The sequence below is a fragment of the Apus apus genome, chromosome 26 (assembly GCF_020740795.1).
Source record: "Apus apus isolate bApuApu2 chromosome 26, bApuApu2.pri.cur, whole genome shotgun sequence".
NCBI lineage: Eukaryota > Metazoa > Chordata > Aves > Apodiformes > Apodidae > Apus > Apus apus.
The window spans coordinates 1,568,082-1,577,539 of record NC_067307.1 but is presented as its reverse complement, the minus strand read 5'-3'; positions in this window follow the sequence as shown (position 1 = coordinate 1,577,539).

Sequence of the window (9,458 nt, the reverse complement as noted above, 5' to 3'; positions counted from 1 at the left end):
TCTCAAGATCACTGGCACATGAAACACGTGACAACAATGTAAAGCAGGACCATTTAGAACATTGCCAAATCCCTAACACTCCCAAACTGATCATTCCCAAACTCCCAAAAGATCACTCAGATCACTCACATGTATTGCCAAGTCAGCCAGTAAAGCTGAATTCCACTTATAACAAGGGTTGATGCCACGTCACAATTTAACTGCCACCCCAAAAATCTACTTTTTCATGGTTTCCAACCTTTCCCACTTTGTGATTTTTCCAAGGATATAGAGATTTGAAGCAAGCCAAAGCCTCCAGATCTGCTTCATTCTCAATTCCTTTTTCAGATTGAACTCCCAAATCACAGAGCTTGGGCTTACTTTCTCCTGCAGAAACCCAGTACTGTCTGACCTGGCTGGGCTCAAACCTCCTTCATATCTGAAGACACTGTGTCCAAAGCCTGCACCCAGCACCCAAGCAGAGCTTGAGGATCCCTTTGCAGCAGTAGAAAGCAGAGAAAAATACCTAAGAGCACACACCTAGAGCAGTTTATGATTTCACAGAATCATTAAAAAGACCTCTCAAGTCCAGCTGTCAACCCAGCCCCACCATGCCCACTAAAGCATGCCCTGAAGTGCCACATGAGCACCTCCAGGGATGGCCATTCCACCAGTGCCCTGGGCAAAAGTTTGTCCAGGTTTAACTTTCACCAAGTGCAGTTATTTAGAAGCGACTACACTGAAAAATAAAACTACTAAAAAAGAAAATTGGTTCTGACCTGGCTCAAACCAGCTTGTCCTGGCCCCAACATCTGTAGGATGGGTGACTGCATCTCCTGGGATGGAGCACATGCTCTGTCCCTCCAGCCAGGGGCTGGGATGGAGCCACCAGCTACTGTCCCGTGATGCAAACGTGACATCTGCTGTTGAGAAGCCTCTACTGCAAGAAGAAAACCAACCCAAAAAAGGACTCCAGGACCTCTTCGGCACTGCAGCTGCCCAAAGCAGCCAGCCCCAGAAGGTCAGTTCCTCACACTTTCCACCCAACTGCACTAAGTGTGCTGTGAGTCCACAAGTCCAGCTCATTGCCAGCCTCGCCGTGGCAGGCTGAGAGCAGCTGGTGGCACAGACACCAGCTTGGCCTCTCTCTGTACTGGTTGTTCCCAGCCCGGGGTTTGCCAGGCCCTTTCCATTCCCCGGGGGAATCCTTCCCCTCCAGGCCTGAGCCACCAAAAGCAGTTGAACCCTGAAGGGAAACTGAGGCAGGCACGCAGAGACCGAGCGTCCTGGCACAGAGGGGTCCCCCCCAGCCACCTCACACTGACTGAACCCCACATGGCAGACCCTTCTCTTGCTCCCGGCCCAAAACCAAACAGTTTACCACTAGTTTCGGGGTGGTTTTTGTTACTATGAGTGAGCACTTCACTGAGGGGTGACCTCATCAATGTTTACAAATACGTAAAGGGTGAGTGTCAAGAAGATGGAGTTCAGCTTTTTTCAGTGATGACCAGTGATAGGACAAGGAGTAATGGATGCAAATTGGAGCATAGGAGGTTTAAGGTGAATATCAGAATATTTTTTTTTCCTGTGAGAGTGACAGAGCCCTGGGCCAGGCTGCCCAGAGAGGCTGTGGAGTCTTCTTCACTGGAGACATTCAAACCCACGTTCCTGTGTGATGTGCTCTGGGTGACCCTGCTCTGGCAGGGAGGTTGGACTGGATGATCTTTCGAGGTCCCTTCCAACCCCTGGGATTCTATGATTCTGTGATTCCTCCTTCTCCCCGTTCTCCACGGGAAAAGAAAAATGCCTTTTTTCCTATTTCTCTGTATTTCCCACCCTCTTCCCCCTCCATTCCTAAGGGATGGTGCTACCAAGCCAGAGCAACCCCCAAACCCATCTCCACTGTGAGCAGTTTTGGGGGGGGGTCCTAAAATAAAGGCCCACACACTGACCCACCACAACAGACCAAATTCCCTCGGTAGTTCCCAACCAGTTCCTGGGCATTGTTCCCTTTGCTGTGCAAACCCAACAGCAGCCATTAGAGGGCAATGGGGCATGGCAAAGGAGCTTCTCCTCCTTGCTATCAGATGTCTGCCATCACCTCTAAACCCATCCATTCTGAATTTACTGCATCCTGTGACCTTGGGCGATGGATTCTGGAGGCATTAACAAGGATGGCATCAGCCAGGAAGAGCGGGGAGACTGGAGCACACTCAGATTTTCAGACATAGAGGCTCCAGACAACTAATAAACAGGTTAAACCCAACCCTTCCAACGTGACACCACAGACACTACATGCTTGAAGCTCTATCCACCCAGTCCTGATTGATTTCAGGTTTTGCTGAGCAGGAGACAAAATATTGGCCTACCAGGTTTTGCTGAGCAGGAGACAAAATATTGGACTACCAGCCCTTATCAAAACAAACAATAAATGCCACTTGTAACATGAAATTAAAGAGTTTTCTTCCCCTTTTGCTTCCTTATGCCAGGACATCTCTCACAGCCCCAAAGTACTACATAAATCATTGCCTTCTTCACAAATAGCTGCCCAAAAGGCTGCAGGATGAATCCACCAGGGTGCAAATAGGTGAGAACTCATGGAAATATTGAAGATTTTCCACCTGACAGACACTAAGAATTCAGACCTTGCTGTCTGCCTGCCACCCAGCTGGGCCTAAAGCATCTCAAATGGCTCTTACACCATGATGGCCTTTGAACTGGCTAGTAGCAGCAGTAAATGGGGACCTCAGCCAGCAGCTTAGTGTTATTTACCAGTGGCTGAGAAGTTCCAGCCTTTAATCATCAGTTTATTGCTAAATTCCTGAGCATGGCATTGCTGGATGCTCCTTATCTGCTTTCCCTGGTGCTGAGGAAATGGCAAAGGAATGGGGGTGGCTGTGGGGTTGCCAGCAATTGCCCTGGCCCCCCAGATCCCTTTAAAGCCATCTTCAGAAAAGTGGCACAGATATTAGCAGGCTGTTCCTGACATGAGATCCATCAATAATTCCACCTAATGCGTGGCCCCAGCCTTTAGAAGGTCATAGGGAAGAAAAAAAAAAAAAAAAGCAGAGGCTGAAATATTGATAAATGTGTCTGCAAGAGCTATTAAAAAAGGGAAAGTGGTTTCCATAGGATTGGTCTCAGCCACCAGACCCAGGACCAGAGGGAAACCTTGGTCACATGCCTGACAAAACAGACCTGACTGCACAGCACCAAGCAGAGGATCAATGGAAAGAACAACACACCACCAAGGAGGACCTCAGAAAAGGAGGCATCCCCCCTTCAGCAGCCAAAAAAATGCTGTGAAAGACTGCAGAACTCTCCTGGCAAGGCCCAGGTGAGGATGGAGCTCAGGCACACTGTGCTGCAGGTACAGAAAAGATCTCTCTCACAGCTGTTCATGCATGGAAACAAGTGAGCTGCTCTGCCACACACTAAGGCTACTTTTTCGTGTCCTCAAGTGCACTGGAGAGAAGTATTTTCCATGTTACTTTTTGCAGCTATCACGAAGAGACATGTCCCTGAATCCCAGCAGTGGGTCCATCTGCAGCGAATTGCTAAACATGTTTTATAAATTAGCTCCTCCAAGAATCCCTGCTACCCAGGCCCATTCTGTGATGAGGCTTTGGAAGAGTAGAAAGCCCAGGAGATGACTTGAATAGAGAAGAATAAAACATAGTGTAGCCCCCCAGTCAAGGTACTGAAAGAGATGAACAGGATTCCCCCCTCCAGAGACACCAACTGAGCACCCACATCTCTGCCCAGGCCTCCCCTCTCCATTCCCTGTTCACCATGCCTCTGCTCCTGACACACACACCTGAGAACAGCAAAGCTCTTCCCACTGCCTGAGTGACATTGCTCAGGTAGCTTCGAGCCAGATTTCAAGGCAGCAATACCTCCTCCACCCCCAGTGCTGCAGGTTTCCAGGCACTTGGCAGCTGCAATCAAGGCTTGGCTTTTTGGAAGACTTGAGCATCTTCCACACACCCAGCAGGGTAAGCTCACTCACCTGGAAACTCAATTCCAGCCTCAGATTCCTTGTGGTTCAGCTTTGCACATTCAAACTAAGGACACCAGCTCCTCTTTCTTCTTCCCATTCTCATCTCTCCAGACTCAGAAGCCCCCACGTGCCTCTGCTGCCTGCCTAGAGGACACTCAACCCCACTTCTGGGCTGAGCCCTTGGGACAGGTTCTCTCACCTCCACCCTGCTTGTACCTTTCTGGATCCCCACTCTCTTTTTTCTGTGCATTTTCACCAGCCCACACAAAGGGGCCCACGCTGGTCTAGGCTGTAACAGCAAGAATGACTTGCAGTGACAACAATGAAGTGTCTATTAAACAACTTCAATGCTGCCACCTCTCTTAACACACCAGTTACTGACACCCTGCTCTGCTGGGAGTGATCCTGGTGTGACAATCCCTGCACTGCAGCCCTCCAAAGGACTTCCATTACAGACAAACCTTCTTATTGAGATTGATGAGATTTTACTCAGCCTATTTGTTACAGTGGTACTTAGAATAATTACTATTATCTTCCATCTCCTTATTTCAGTGAAGCTCTGAGAATTAGCTCCAGTCTATCTCCACTTTAACATCTCTGGCTTTGCCAAAGCTGAAGTTCTTGATGTGTAGGATTTCACAGGCATTGTTTTTCCCCAAGATATTGTAGAGATCAAGTGCTGCTTGGAGAATGGGCATTTGTTTTAACTCATGAAAAGACCTGGACTGCTTTGGGTGGGAAGGGACCTCAAAGATCACCTAGATCCAACCCCCTGCATGGGCAGGGACACCTCCCACCAGCCCAGGTTGCTCCAAGCCCCATCCAACCTGCCCTTCAACACTGCCAGGGATGGGGCAGCCACAGCTTCCCTGGGCAAGTCTCACCACCCTCATTAGAAATAAATTTAACCCTTCACAGGTGAAAATACACCGTAGCAACCCAGCAGCCAACAATGGGGAGAGGGAGAGAGCTAAAGCACAGTGGGGCCCCCCAGGCCTGACTCATCCAGCAATCACTGGCCCTCTGGATAGCTGCAATTTGCTGTGAATATTTCATGCTAGAATCAGCTGTGTGCTGCAGGCACCCAGCCCAGTGGAAAATCAACCTGAAATATTAATGATCCACCACGGAGTGCAGGCAGGAAAAGCTGGACAAACAAGGACAGGAGACCTTAGATACCCTGCTGGAATTGCTCCCTTTTTGTGCAGAGCAGGGACACAGGCAGGGAGAGGGGGGAATTCCAGGTTTTGGGGTGTTCAGCAGTTGGTCTGTGGGTCACGAGGGGAACTGGGTTAAGCTCAACCTTCCAGGTTGTCCTGGGAGCTCGGCCTGGATCAGCAGCCCAGGGACAGAAGTCATCTGCTCCCAACCACGGGGCTGAGCAGCACGAGGCAGGCAAAGCCCCCAGAAAAAGGGGAAGGGGGGGATCTATCTGTGCACTTATCAACACGGCTCAGCAGCCTGTCTAGACGTGCAGCCAGACTTCCCTCTCTCACTGATAAGACCAAAAGTCTTTAAATTTAACCAGAATGGGAACACGAGACCTCTGTCAGAAACCAGAAGAGCTCTAATTCACACCAACACCACAGGTTTTGTTTCCCTTGAATGATTACATTCCTGATTTCACACCTATTCCTTATTCATGTCACCATTTCCTTGCCTTGAAAGCCACCCTGACATGGGGTCAGAGTCATTTACTTAATCCCTGCCATCATTAGGAAGGCTGCAATCAGAATGGCACTACTTTCTCATTACTAATTTAAAACATGCCAAGCAGCATAGCCATGTGTGAGATGTATGCCCAATTATGCCCAACAGAAAGGGGGAAAAACCAAACCCAAACTGAAAGAACAGTTGGATCTATCTGTCTTCTGAGCATCTGCAGAGCAACCCCACGGTACGTAGGAGGAGAAGCTCCAATATGAGTTTTAAAAATGCATGGCCCAGCAGTTGCCTGTCTACACCAGGAATAAACCTGTTAGGAAGTGTTACTCGAAGTGAAAAGAGCTGGTTGTGTTTGTCCTGCTGAGCTTACACCTCACATCTCGTTAGGAAGGCAGGACACGTTCCTGGGAGGAGGAAACTGCCTCAGAGCTGCCCAGCACTGCTCACTCGGGTTGGTTTTGACACGTTCAGCAACCTGTGCTGCTGCAGAAGGGATCTGAGGGGAAGGCAGCAAGTGGGAGGCTCCGACCAAAGTGGCTCTGCCAAGGGAGAGCTGGTGGTGTTGGGCCCTGCAGGAGCTGTGGGAGGTGCAGCAGGGCCTGGCACCAGGATCTCAGCAGGCAGAGCCCTTGGCTGGCACTGCCAGGACTGCTCATTTGCCTGTCTCTAAGGGCACAGCCCCTTCCATTCAGCCAAGGTTTGCTTTGCCAATCACAGAACCCCAGACTGGGTTGGAAGGGACCCTAAAGATCATCCAGATCCAACCCCCTGCATGGGCAGGGACACCTCCCACCAGCCCAGGCTGCTCCAAGCCCCATCCAACCTGCCCTTCAACACTGCCAGGGATGGGGCAGCCACAGCTTCCCTGGGCAACCTGGGCCAGGCTCTCACCACCCTCACAGCCAAGAATTCCCTCCTCATCTCCAACCTCCATCTCCCTCTGCCAGTTTTCATCCATCCCCCTCATCCCATCCCTCCCTGCCCTTGTCCCAAGTCCCTCCCCAGCTTTCCTGGAGCCCCTTCAGGCACTGGAAGGTGCTCTGAGGTCTCCCTGGAGCCACCACATGAAGTCCCAGGAGAGCACAGCTCAGTGGGTATTTTGTGCCATCTCTCATCTATAGAAGTTACTCAGAGTGTATGTAACAAAACATGGAAATCTTCATTGCAGAACATTTTCACAGCACTAGGGTTTGGGGTCCACCTCATTTCTTTCTATCACATGTGTTAATCAAGTTGTTAATGAGTCCTTTATAGCCAGCTCCATGAAGCAGCTTATGCTCTTGACTCTTAAGATACACTTAGTTTTAAGCACATGCTTAGGTCCTATAAGAGCCTTCCCATTCTCTAAAGCATCACCACTGGCATGAGCTTGCCACACAGAGCACCTTCACCCTGCCAAGCCCAAGGGAAAACTACATGACAAGTGCAACAAGATACTCCAGCATCTCCAGAAAGAACCACCAGAAACAGGCAGAGAACATCAGGGAAAATGTAGGGACCTTGCTACATGAACATACAGCTTCAACCACCACCAGGAATACCTGCAGTGTTATTCTTGGTTCTTCCCTGGCAAGATGTGCAACCTCGTTCAGCTCCTGCTGAAGCTGGTGGCAACGTCTCCATGGGTTTGATGTGACCTTCACAAACCCTGTTTGTGCCCCAACCAAAACCCTCATCCTCCTTTCTCCTTTAACACTAAAATTTCATTCTCTGACTGAGCTTGTGCTGAGCTGCCTGATGGACAATAAATATAACGACACTGAAGTTAATGGGCAGGACACCAAACCCCAAAAGCTTTTATTTTCATTAAACATCATTAGATGTGGCATGTCTTTTATCAATTCTGTCTCCAATATTCACTTTATTAAAAAGTCCATCAACCCCAGGCTGCATAATGTGTTTTGCAAGGACAGTGAGTTTTTTATTAAGCACCTTAGCAGGTGGGGACACAGACTCCTGACAAAAAATAAATATATTCAAAACCACTTTTTAGGAGGGATCTTGAAAGGACATGCAAAAATGAAGAGGAATTAATAATTCAAGAGGGGGTTATTTCACCAACAGTAAGAATAAATGACCTATTTTAGACTTGGAGAAAAAAAAAAAAAGAGTATAAATTCTTACAAAACCCAAATCAAAGGTGTTTAGATGAACATGGTAGTTGAAATTGTAGATGTCTCTGAATATCTGACCACAGTACATGTTAGAAGCAGCTTCCAGTTTTGCAAACTACCACACACCACCAGCACCCCGAGGATTCCCCAGGGTGGCTACATGAAAAAAATTCCCCTCCCCAGGCTACATCAGTTGCAGGAGTCACGGTGGGGGCTTATAGAAAAGGAAAATATTTGTTGACCTGAGACTATTTTGAGCATTTCATTCCAGGAGAAGTGAAGGCTCAGTTTTCAAGGCCACAGAAATGCTCCTGATCTGCAGCCCCTTGGCTGGGGTGGAGGGTGTTCAGGCAATGGGAGCTCCTCCTGAATCATGGAGCTCATTTTCTACACACACCTGGTGGCTCCAAAAGCTCAACCCTGACTTCTGGCAGCCTCCAACTGCCCAGGTCTGCAAGGCCTGTCAGTCTGTGCACACACAGAGGGAAAGGCAGGAGAGGGCTCAGGAGCAACCTGTCCTTCCACCCCAAGCTCCCACCAGCACAGGAAGACTTTGTCTCTCAGGTGTTAAAACCAGACCAAGCTTTATTTAGGCTTTCATGTGCAGCTTTAAATCCTCCACTGTACATTCAATTTGAAAGCTTTGGGTGCAGACAAGGTAACACCCTGTTTCAGGCACCCAATCTAACCCCATGCTGGAAGAGAAGCCCATAAGGTGCAACACCCTGAGCCAGCTCATCATCTGCCACACCACCTCCCAGTACAAGTTCCCTGTCAGGCCACCACACCAGAGCTGTGCACCAGTGGAGCTCATCATTGCCAAAGGCAGGGAATGGCAGGGAGCAGGAGGGAAGCACACATGGATATTGCCTGGACCATCTCCAGACTGACTTTACCCAAGGGGTAGATGCCACCAAGCCAGATTTGCAGTGTTTGACTTGAAGCAACCTCAGGAATTTCCCCAGCTGCTCCCACAGGAGCAGGACAATGGGAGCTCCACACCAGTTGGATTCACTTGGAAGATCACAGTTCCACTAATACAACACAAGCCTAAGAAGGAGAACCCCTTCTCCATCTCCAACTCAGAGATACCATTTCCTGAGCAGAGCTGGTCTGCACCCAGAGGACCTGGTGCTGGGGCAAAGGAGCTTGTGTCTAGCTGAGCTTGGCCACTTCTGATGCCCACACAGGTTCACCTGTCCATAAGTCAGCACATTTAAGTGCAGCATTTGCTGCCTAAGCCTTTCATTCTGGCCTGAGCCAGACTCCATACTGACCTTCAGGAAAACATCTCCACTCAAAAACACGAAGCAGCCTCAAACTCTTCTCACTGATGCTCTACTTAGTATTTTTAAGAGTCGTAGTTGTAAAGGAACGAGAGATCTGACTACAGAATTACACTGCATTTCTTTCTTTGGCAGAAAGCAACCCCTTCATCATTGCCCCTCTGCAAAACCACCCACAAAAAAACACCACCAAACCCAGCAGCTCAGAAATTCAAAGCACTTGCCATTCATGTCAGTTTTTAATCTCTGAAAATCAGTTTGTAAGTGACTAAGGATAAGCTGTGCCAGCTTCCATTTACTTGACAAGCCAGTTGGTGCTTAAAAACAAGACCATTTTCATGGGAACTAGTGGAGCAGCCTGCTTTATGGAGCCCTTGCTGACAAATCCAGCAGCAGCCACTGTCCAGGCTGCTT